We start from the raw sequence: 9,056 nt of genomic DNA on the forward strand, positions 1-9,056 counted from the left end.
CTGGAGTCTGTCTGACACAAATGGTGGTGGCTGCAAAGTAGCCCTACTGTATAGACATTACGCCTGTTACCTTCTGACTGCACCTTTTTATATATTTACCTTTCTAAATACAAATGCCTTCCAGATTTATAAAGGGAATATCTTTTTGGCATGTTGAGGGCCCAACTCGGCTCGCTGAAATTTACTCCTGTAAATAAGGAGTAATTCTGTTGATTTGATAGGCATTATTCTGCATTTACACTCCTGAAAATGAGCCCAGAACTGGGCCCTGACTCTCCTGGCCCATGCTACTGGCATTCTCAAAATGAGAAAATATGCGTTAGCAGATCTAAGACAACAGGGAAAGCATAATGTCATTTAGAAACATTCCAGGCAATATAGTAAGTACATGGTTTACCAAAGGCAACACTGAAAATAGTAATGAATATGTGACTGCCTTGTAATCCAAGGAAGGAAAAGCACATTTAGTCTTTGCCATGCAGGTGAACTCTGTTATAAAATCTGATTGGGTGAAGCAGCACAGTCCGAGTTTTTAAAAACTATATGATGTTGAGTTCAAGCTTTGCAAAACCAAGGATTAATGATTTGGAGTGACTCTGTTTGTTGGGTGCTTAATTTGAGACTTCTTAAAGGGAACTCATTTACAGAGGAGAGTGCTCAGCAGTGTTTTCTGCAAACTGAGTGCTTGGGCAGCTGCCCAGGAGAGATTAAGGTATTGCTCAGCTGATTAGCAGAGCTCCTGCAGCTGCCAGTATGTGTTTCTGTTGATGGTGCACATCCAAGCATTCATCAGTGCACATAACAAAATTTATTCCACCCATGATGGAAAAAATGAGGCGGAACAATGGTGCTCAGTGTCTTCTGAAAATCAGGCCCTCTTCTGGCACCTTGTCACAAAAAACCACTAGCTACTTTTGAAAACAGGGCTCCAAGTCAGATGGAGAGTATGCAGCAGACATTTAAAACTAGATATGTAGGTAATCGCTCCTAATTAGTGCTTTTGTTTCTCAAAGGTAATTGGGAGTCTAGAACTAAAGTGAATAAATCCACCCACTAAAGAAAGTACTGAAGATGAATGGTGACTCACAGGCAAGAAATTGATTATTCCAGAAAACGTCAAGCTCCCCGCCAATTACAATGTTCTTGCTCAACAGCTCATGTTCCTTTTTGTGCAGACTCTTGTAAAGAGGGTGTAATCAGCTGCGGATAATCAAGACTTTGTGTTACTTCTGAAAGATTCGCTTCTTGTGCCATGCCACATTAGCCAGGGAAATGCAGAAGACAGCAGCGTGTTATAGTTCTCTCTCCTCGGGTTGAAATTCTCGCTGTTGCAACATAATGACATTCAGATGAATGCCAGGAAACAAAGCAACTCAAAGGCCTCAAAGGAAAGAGAGAAAGGTGCTAAAAGAGTCATCTTCAGTGCAGCAGGAAGAGAAGACAGGGTCATCGCTAAATCTAAGCCCGTAAGACATGTTGCATTTATTAATTAAGCAAAAGGGGTTGATACCCAAGACATTTCTTGTGGACTAATGTCCAGCTGGTGGGGAGCTGACAGCCTGAGGGACACAAACACCAATCTGTCATTAATCCCCAGGAAATGCACAGTGCCAAGGTCATTAAGTGCCTGGCTATATCTGACGAGGGTTAATAACAATAATCATACAAAACTGCTTCCCTGATCCCCACCCCAGCTGAAGGGCTTGTAGTGCTATGCAACAGTAGCGTAAACACATAAATACAGACTGCCCTCTTCACACACAGATACAGGTACTCAGTTTGTCTATGTGTGTGTGTGTGAGAGAGAGAGAGTTCTAGTTAACATCAGGTACGCAATGGCAATCAGCTACTGTGTTGCAGCAGCTCATATAAGAACCTAGTCAATGTTTCCTTGCCCAGGGGTGAGGGCATCCACTGCCCCCGTTAACATGCCCTGTGGGGGAGACTGGGAGGAGCAATGGATGATGTGGGGTTGGGTTTGCCTATTTCTGTAAAGGGGCCGCTAACTATTTTTGTTACCTTACCTTGGGGGCAGGCTCTGGGTTTGAGCTGCTTGGTAGAATGGGTGACTAGTTGCTCAGTGAGTGTGTTACAAAATTCTCTTTTGGGAAGAGTCAAAGATGGATGCTGCAGAACAGATGTTGCTGCAGCTGGTGTCATGACAGCGACAGATCTGTTCACCGAGGCATCCCTGCACACTCACTTCTTGCTCTTTCTGTTCCCGGTAAGTCCCCAGGTGCTCCTACTGCTGGCAGTAACTCCCCTCCGACACTTCAGATGGACAGAGAAACCACCAGAGCTTCAGAAACCACAGCTTCTAAACCAGCCACTGTCAGCCTGAGGGGGCTTCTAGCTGCCCAGAGACTCACTAAGGAATTTAAGGTACTGCGGTTATGGCTATTGTCGCACGGTCAGGCCAGCAGACCTTGTTAAAATGGGGCAATGGCAGCTCAGGATGCAGCCTGGGCTAGGGGAGGAAGGGAAACAGCTGTTTAAGCACATAGATGAACCCAAGGGAGGAGGACTGCAATTAAGTAATGAGAGTCAGCTGATGTGCTTGCCTGCTGGCAGGGCTTTTAAAAGCAGCCCCAGTCAGGAGAGGGAAGAGTGAGAGAGGAGGTGAGTGAGGTAGGAAAGTAGTGAGGAGTGGGAGAAGAGATGATGTAAGACTGGAAGTGTTTGCAAAAGACAGGAGGTGGGAAGGGAGTAGCTTGAGGCCAGAGTACTTGGGCTCCCGTCTCCTGGCAAGACTGAAACCCCTGATGGTGGCTAGCAGGAAAAGACTGACCAACGGGCCCAGAGAGACAGAGGTGGATGCAGCCTGAACCCTTCAGCCAAAGGAGAGGCATGAGACCCCGGCAAGACATGCTGATACTTGCCACACTGTAGAGATGCTCCTAATAAGATCCCTTAAGAGTAAAGGCTCCAGTAGCTGCCTGGCTCTGCTGTGTCCCATGGCAGTAACCTTCCCCCTTGAGCAGATGATTGAAGGGTGAGAGGCTGGTATTGCTGCCAATGCATCTTCACCCAGGTCCTATTAAAGGCACATGCAAAGTAAACTGGAGTGGCCAGGAGCAATCTTCACAACTCCCAGGCCAAACCCAGTCCTCTTTGCAGGCAAACAGCCTTCACCAGCAGGGACCATCCCGATAGATAGCTAATGGACCAGCCCCTCACTTTCAGGGCATGGCTGCAGAGGTTCAGAACTGCATAGCAGAACTCCTTGCCCTTGCCAGCATGGCTAAGATATCTGCGACAGCCGCTTTCCAGGGGCACGTGCTCCATTCTGGCATGCATCCCTGAAGGCAAACCAGTCTGACTTTATCTTCCCAGCCGCCCTTTGGAACAGGTCTCTGCTGACAAGATTAGCCCTTGGGTTAAATCCGTTTTACTCCAGCAACAATCAATGATGATGTGTTTAACTCCCCACCCATGTGGCTTACCTGTTTTAAGGCAGCTTGACTCTGGTCCAGACACAGCCACAGGCTTCTGGTGATGAGTGTTAAGGTAAATTGCACAATGCTTCATCCTGAGGCTCAGGCCTTTTTGGTGGGCAATAGTGGCCAAGTACTTGCATTTAGAGGTGCCTGCTAATAGTCTGACACTAGATAGCTCCCATCGCAGACACACAGCGTATTAAAGGGCTGTCTACTCCCCTTAAACAAACAAAGCCCAAAGGAGCCCTTAGGAAAGTGCTACAGTAAGAGGTGAGCTATTAACCACAGTGTCTGGGACAAATTCCAACTCCAGCAATGACAGTCTAGCTAAATTCCCCTAACCCAGGGCAGGGAGCAAAGTGATCTGGGGTCTGTTCCCAGCTCAGCCACTCACTGCCTGTGTAACTTTGTCACATCAGAACTTTTTATCTGTAAACAGGGATACTGACTCTGATACCTGCTTCATCAGGGTGGAGTGAAGCTAAGATCAGTAATGTTCATTAAATCAATGAGAAGTCCTGTGGCAGCTTATACATGAACAGATTTATTGGAACATAAGCTTTTGCAGACAGATACATCTGATGAAGTGGGTCTTTGCCCACAAAAGTTATACTCCAATAAATCTGTTGGTCTATAAGGTGCCATGGGACTGCTTGTTGTTTTTGTGGATACAGACTGACATGGCTACCCCTCTGATAATGTTCATAAGGTGCTCTGAGATCCCCAGACTGAAAAAAGAGTGTATTTGGATGCATAGGTGAATATATAGTCCAATATGGCTGTGAATATAGTATCCCTCCCTTCCTATCCTAACATGTTGTGTACTGTTGCTGCCTTCAACTCCAGAGATGGCTGTATTGCAGCAATAGGTGAAGTGCTCCCTTACCTGCCTTACAGGGCTAGTGAAAAGCTTAATTAGCTCACATTTGTAAAGGGCTTTGAGATCCTCTCATGAAAGATGCCGAAGAATGGCAAAGTGATGCAGCAGTTTCTGTAGGCCCTGCTGTGCTCAGCAGACATTCTGCCTTGGCCTGCTGACCAGTGTGGGGCTGCAAAGGGAGGACTGGAGTGTTTTCTTACTTATGTATCATAGTACCTGGTAAAAAGCATGCATTTGGCTTGTAGAACTGAGCTGCTATGAAAAACAAATTAAGCTTCCAGATCTCTCATCAGAAGCCCATCACTATCATCAATTGAGCAGGTATGTGCACAGTCTGCCTAGCACAGCTTCACTAACATGACACTCTCGGTGCTGTTTTCTCTTGGACATGCCTATAGCCTCTGATTTTTCAGGATTTTCCCCTCAGTTAGCAATGAAGACTGAGCATTTGATACCAATTACAGTGGAGCACACCACCATGGAATTGCACTGGCTAGGAACTGCTCCAAGGGCTTTGAAGTTCTGGATTGGGCTGGGCTCAGGCCTCTTTCAGTGACTAGCACAGGAACATGTTCCAAGTACCACTGTGGTCTATCCAGGGCAGCTGACAGACTTTGCCAGGCCCTGGGTAAGGTGTTCATGTGGTGGATCCAGCTCTGGGCCACAAGATGGGGTGGGGCCTGGGGTAGAAGGAGTGGAGCTGAGGGCTAGTCTGTCCCCATCCAGCCCTTCAGCACCACCTGGGTCACTGGCAGTGATTTAAAGGGCTGCAGCTCCAGACATTGCTGTTACCATTGCTGCTGTTGCAGTGGACAGGAGCCCTGGGCCCTTTTAAATCACCTGGCCCCATGGCAGCTCTCCCCTTTGGATCTATATATAATAGACTCAAAGAGCTCAGCACTCAATGAACACTTATTCTGATGCCTAAATGGAATCTGAGCTTTTTTGAAAATTTGGCCCTTTAGGCCTGATGCAAACCCCATTGTCATCAATGAAGTTGGGATCAAACCTATAGGGTTGTGTCTTTTCTAGGCAAACGGGTGTTGTCTCACCTTGAGTAGCATAACGTTAGCTAAAATCCTAGTGAAGGCCAGGCAGTTGGTTGTTTTTCATTTTAGTGGGTTGAGTTAAAGACTGTGGAAGAGTCGACAGCGAGTACTAGGCAATTTACCTCATGTTAGTTATTGTGGGTTAGCTAACATGAGGTAAGAACAAGCCTTATTTCCGAGTGAAAACAAAGGAAGCCTTTAACATCTGATTTTCAGTGATACTGAATCCATGACTCCAGTTAGGGTTACCTCGTTCTTTGGGTCAGGCCTACTCAATTCAGAATTCCTACGCTCTCAGATAAAACAACAGGGGTTGGAGATCTGCTCTTGCCGTGTGGGAAATAGATTCATCATCTGGGCTTGAAAAAAAACATGCTTCCTTCAGGCTTGATTACCGTACCGAGTATTTAGAGTTTCCCCAGCTTTTCTCTAAAGCATGCATCCCTCACTGGCCACTGTCAGTGGCAGGCTGTGCCTAGGGTGCTCTTATTTGTGTGGTTTTTCTTCCTCATCTTTCCAACTGCACACCTTGTCCACCATTTGTGCTATTTGTTGTACACGTTGGACACAACATTACTCAGGAAGCCAGGAGAGTGCTACCAGGCAGGCCAATAGTGATGTGCTCCTAGGAGACAGCATATATCAGCATCATGACACATTCACCCTCATGTGACCTGGGCCCTGCAATTCAGCCACTGTGCCTTAGCTGAGGTATCCCCATTTGTCAAATAGGCTGTCCTGGGCTGAAGGGTGGGGGAAGCAGGACAAGGAGTAATGGTGAACTGCCAGGTTGGTCCTGTTAAATGGGAGCCTTGCCCTCTGCCTCAGGCCCACAGTAGATTTATTTGCACTAAAACCATTTTGCTGCATTAGAAATAGTTACATCACACCCAGTTCTCACAGAGTTTCTACCATGTAAGAATCTATAAACTACAAGTCGAAAAGGACTTGGCTTAATTTAAATGGAAGGGATGTCATCAAAAAGTGAGACTTCAGACCTGATCAAAGGTTTAAACAATCTCAGGTAGGAAGAGGAATTAGGCAGGAACATAAACTAATGAGATGAAATTAAGAAAGAGACCAGCTAGTCTGCATAGCAGAAACCCCTTCCTGGCAGCGAGCTGCATTAGGCAGTGAAATCGTCTCTGTGGGGAAATACTGAAAGCTTCATTGCTAGGTCGGAGGGTTCGCACTAGAAATGTCCTGTAGGGACCAATCCTGCATCGTCCAGGAGATGAGCTGCTCTCTGATCCCAGCACTCTGCGATGAAATGAGCCATCTGCATCTCCAGAGATGATGCTACACACAGCACTAAAAATCCATTTAATAATTGATGCAACAATCAATCAATAGCTAACAATTTTTCAATGAAACTCTTCCTATGGGATATTTCTCTGATCTGCTCATGTTGAAAGTGGGGAAATCCATGATCCAGCCCAGGCAACAGCGTGCCAACTGAGCATTAGTGTCACACACAAGCTGGGGTTGGAGTACAAGAACAGCCTGTCTGTGCAGTGTGTATTTCATGCTCAGCCAGGTCCCCTACCGCCTCCAAATGGGGCTGCCTGCACAAGGGAAGGTGTGAGTCCCAGGTTGGGCGGAGGGACTCTTAAGTTTGTGAGAAGCAAACCTGCCAAGACAAAATGCTAGGTAGGGTGGAGCGTGTCTGTGGATAGTGCAGAATAAAGATCATTAGGGCTTGGCCAGAGGGGAACTGTTTAGAGCAGTGGACCCCAAACCATTGCACCAGATAAATGTTCAGGAGAGGCAGGGAGAGGGCATGTTCCACTGCCCTGCCCCAGTACAGCTCTCTCATAATACTTGCTCTACCCCGCAGGCCAGCTCCTCCCCCAGCTCTCCCCAGGTTTCACTGCTAAGCCAACTGTGCAGTAACAAAGGGGGATATGTGGAGCAGCCTGATGCTATTACTAGGAAGGGAAGGGTGCAACAGGAAAAGTTTGGGCAGCCCTGCTTTAGAGATTGCAGTCCCTAGAGCTGCTGCTTAAGATGCTTCACATTTCCAAGAGCCCCTCCCACACTTAGAGGAAATTCCTCTGAAGACTTTCCCCCCTCCAGGGATTGCAGATGGCTGAGCTGGTGGAGCCGCATACTAAAATGCCCCCCCTTTCTCCAGGCAGTCTGCCTTTGTAGGATTGCAGCCCATAATATTCACAGCCTGGCCGCGTGTCTCTCACTCCCCTCCCTTCTAGCCCTGAACAAAGAGATGGCTTAGCAGCAGAAGGGCCAGACCAGCTGGGCAGGGTTCTGCCCCATCGTGTTCCATATGTGCTGAAATCCCTAGACATATTGGGCTGGGAGTTAAAGTCACAATTCCAGTTTTAACTCTCCCATTCTTCACTAACTGGAAGTTACACCCTGACATTTTCAAAGAGTTGCATTGGGTAGAGGGATATGGCAGCTGGGAGCATGCCCCCCTGCGCAGGCTCACACAGGAGCTTTGCTCAGGTTAGCATACAAAACATACCAATGTAGTTGTAAGTGCCACAGGCTCAAGCTAACTTCCTGAGTGCACAGCCAGGGTTCCAGGTGGGTTTGTCCTTGATTGTGGCTGGCCTGCTGATGGGGCCATTGCCCCAGAGCCCAGCAATTCAAAGGGGTCTGGGGCTCTGGCTACCACTGCTGCTGCAGTAATAACGACAGCTGAAGCTCCAGACTCTTGCAGTTGCTGCTGGAGTGATTGTTAGCCGGTGGCCAGGTAATGTGCGGTGAGGTACTCCCCTGGGTCCTAAACAACCCAGTTTTTTACTGTTAGAGCAGGCAGCTCCTAGCACTTTCACCCACGGCCAGGCTGTGGTAACCAAACGGTTAAAGTTCTTTTGTTGTGCCGGCTGCGTTGCAGTGACAAAAGGGTTAACAACCGGGTCAGGCTCAGAGCTTAACTAGTTACAAGTTTATTAAGCTACAGTTATAAGCGTGCGGTTACAAAAGGCTATTGTTTACTTCTTATATGCTAGCAAAGTACAGGTGTTAACAAGTTACGTTACAATCCAATACAAAGATATCTGTTACCATCTAACAGAATGATATCTTGACACTAGTTACAGAGCTCTAGCATGGGTGTATCTTACCGTCTCTGCGTCTCTCGATACCAGCGTAGCCAAGCCGGATCGGTCACTCAATTCCACGGAAAGACGAATACGAGGTTGGGCATCCCCAGTAGTGGACCTCGGGAGGCAATCACCTGACCCGACCAGCAGGTAGTTGGTGGAATGCACTCAAAGTTAGAGTTCTGCTGGACCCATCTTTTATACCCCTTCTGGGTTACGTATTCTCTTTCTTATCTATGGTGCCAGATCATACTGGTCTGTCTTTGTGACGCCAGTTTGTTACAAGGGCATTTCTTACTTAGTTTGCACTTGTAAGACAAGAGATAAGCAATTTAGGAGTACAGGACATTCTTTTGTGCGGGCGGGGCACGTCCCCTTCTGGGTGATTGTGTGTGTGCATCATATTGATCAATGCCAGCTGGGGTGATTTCTGAGGGCCTCCCCCCCCCATGTTGACAGTCTGGCCTGTTAGCCTTCCATCTGTACTTTCTGCCTCTCAGGGTCATGATAAGCTAGCATATCTGGGCCTCAATGAGGGCATCAAAGACTGTGCTGTCAGCAGCCATTTCCGTGCCCTGTGTGCTCCTCGGTGGGGGGGGGGGGGAACGAGCAAGCTGGTTTG

The sequence above is a fragment of the Carettochelys insculpta genome, chromosome 9, assembly GCF_033958435.1.
Source record: "Carettochelys insculpta isolate YL-2023 chromosome 9, ASM3395843v1, whole genome shotgun sequence".
In the NCBI taxonomy this organism is placed as follows: Eukaryota; Metazoa; Chordata; order Testudines; family Carettochelyidae; genus Carettochelys; species Carettochelys insculpta.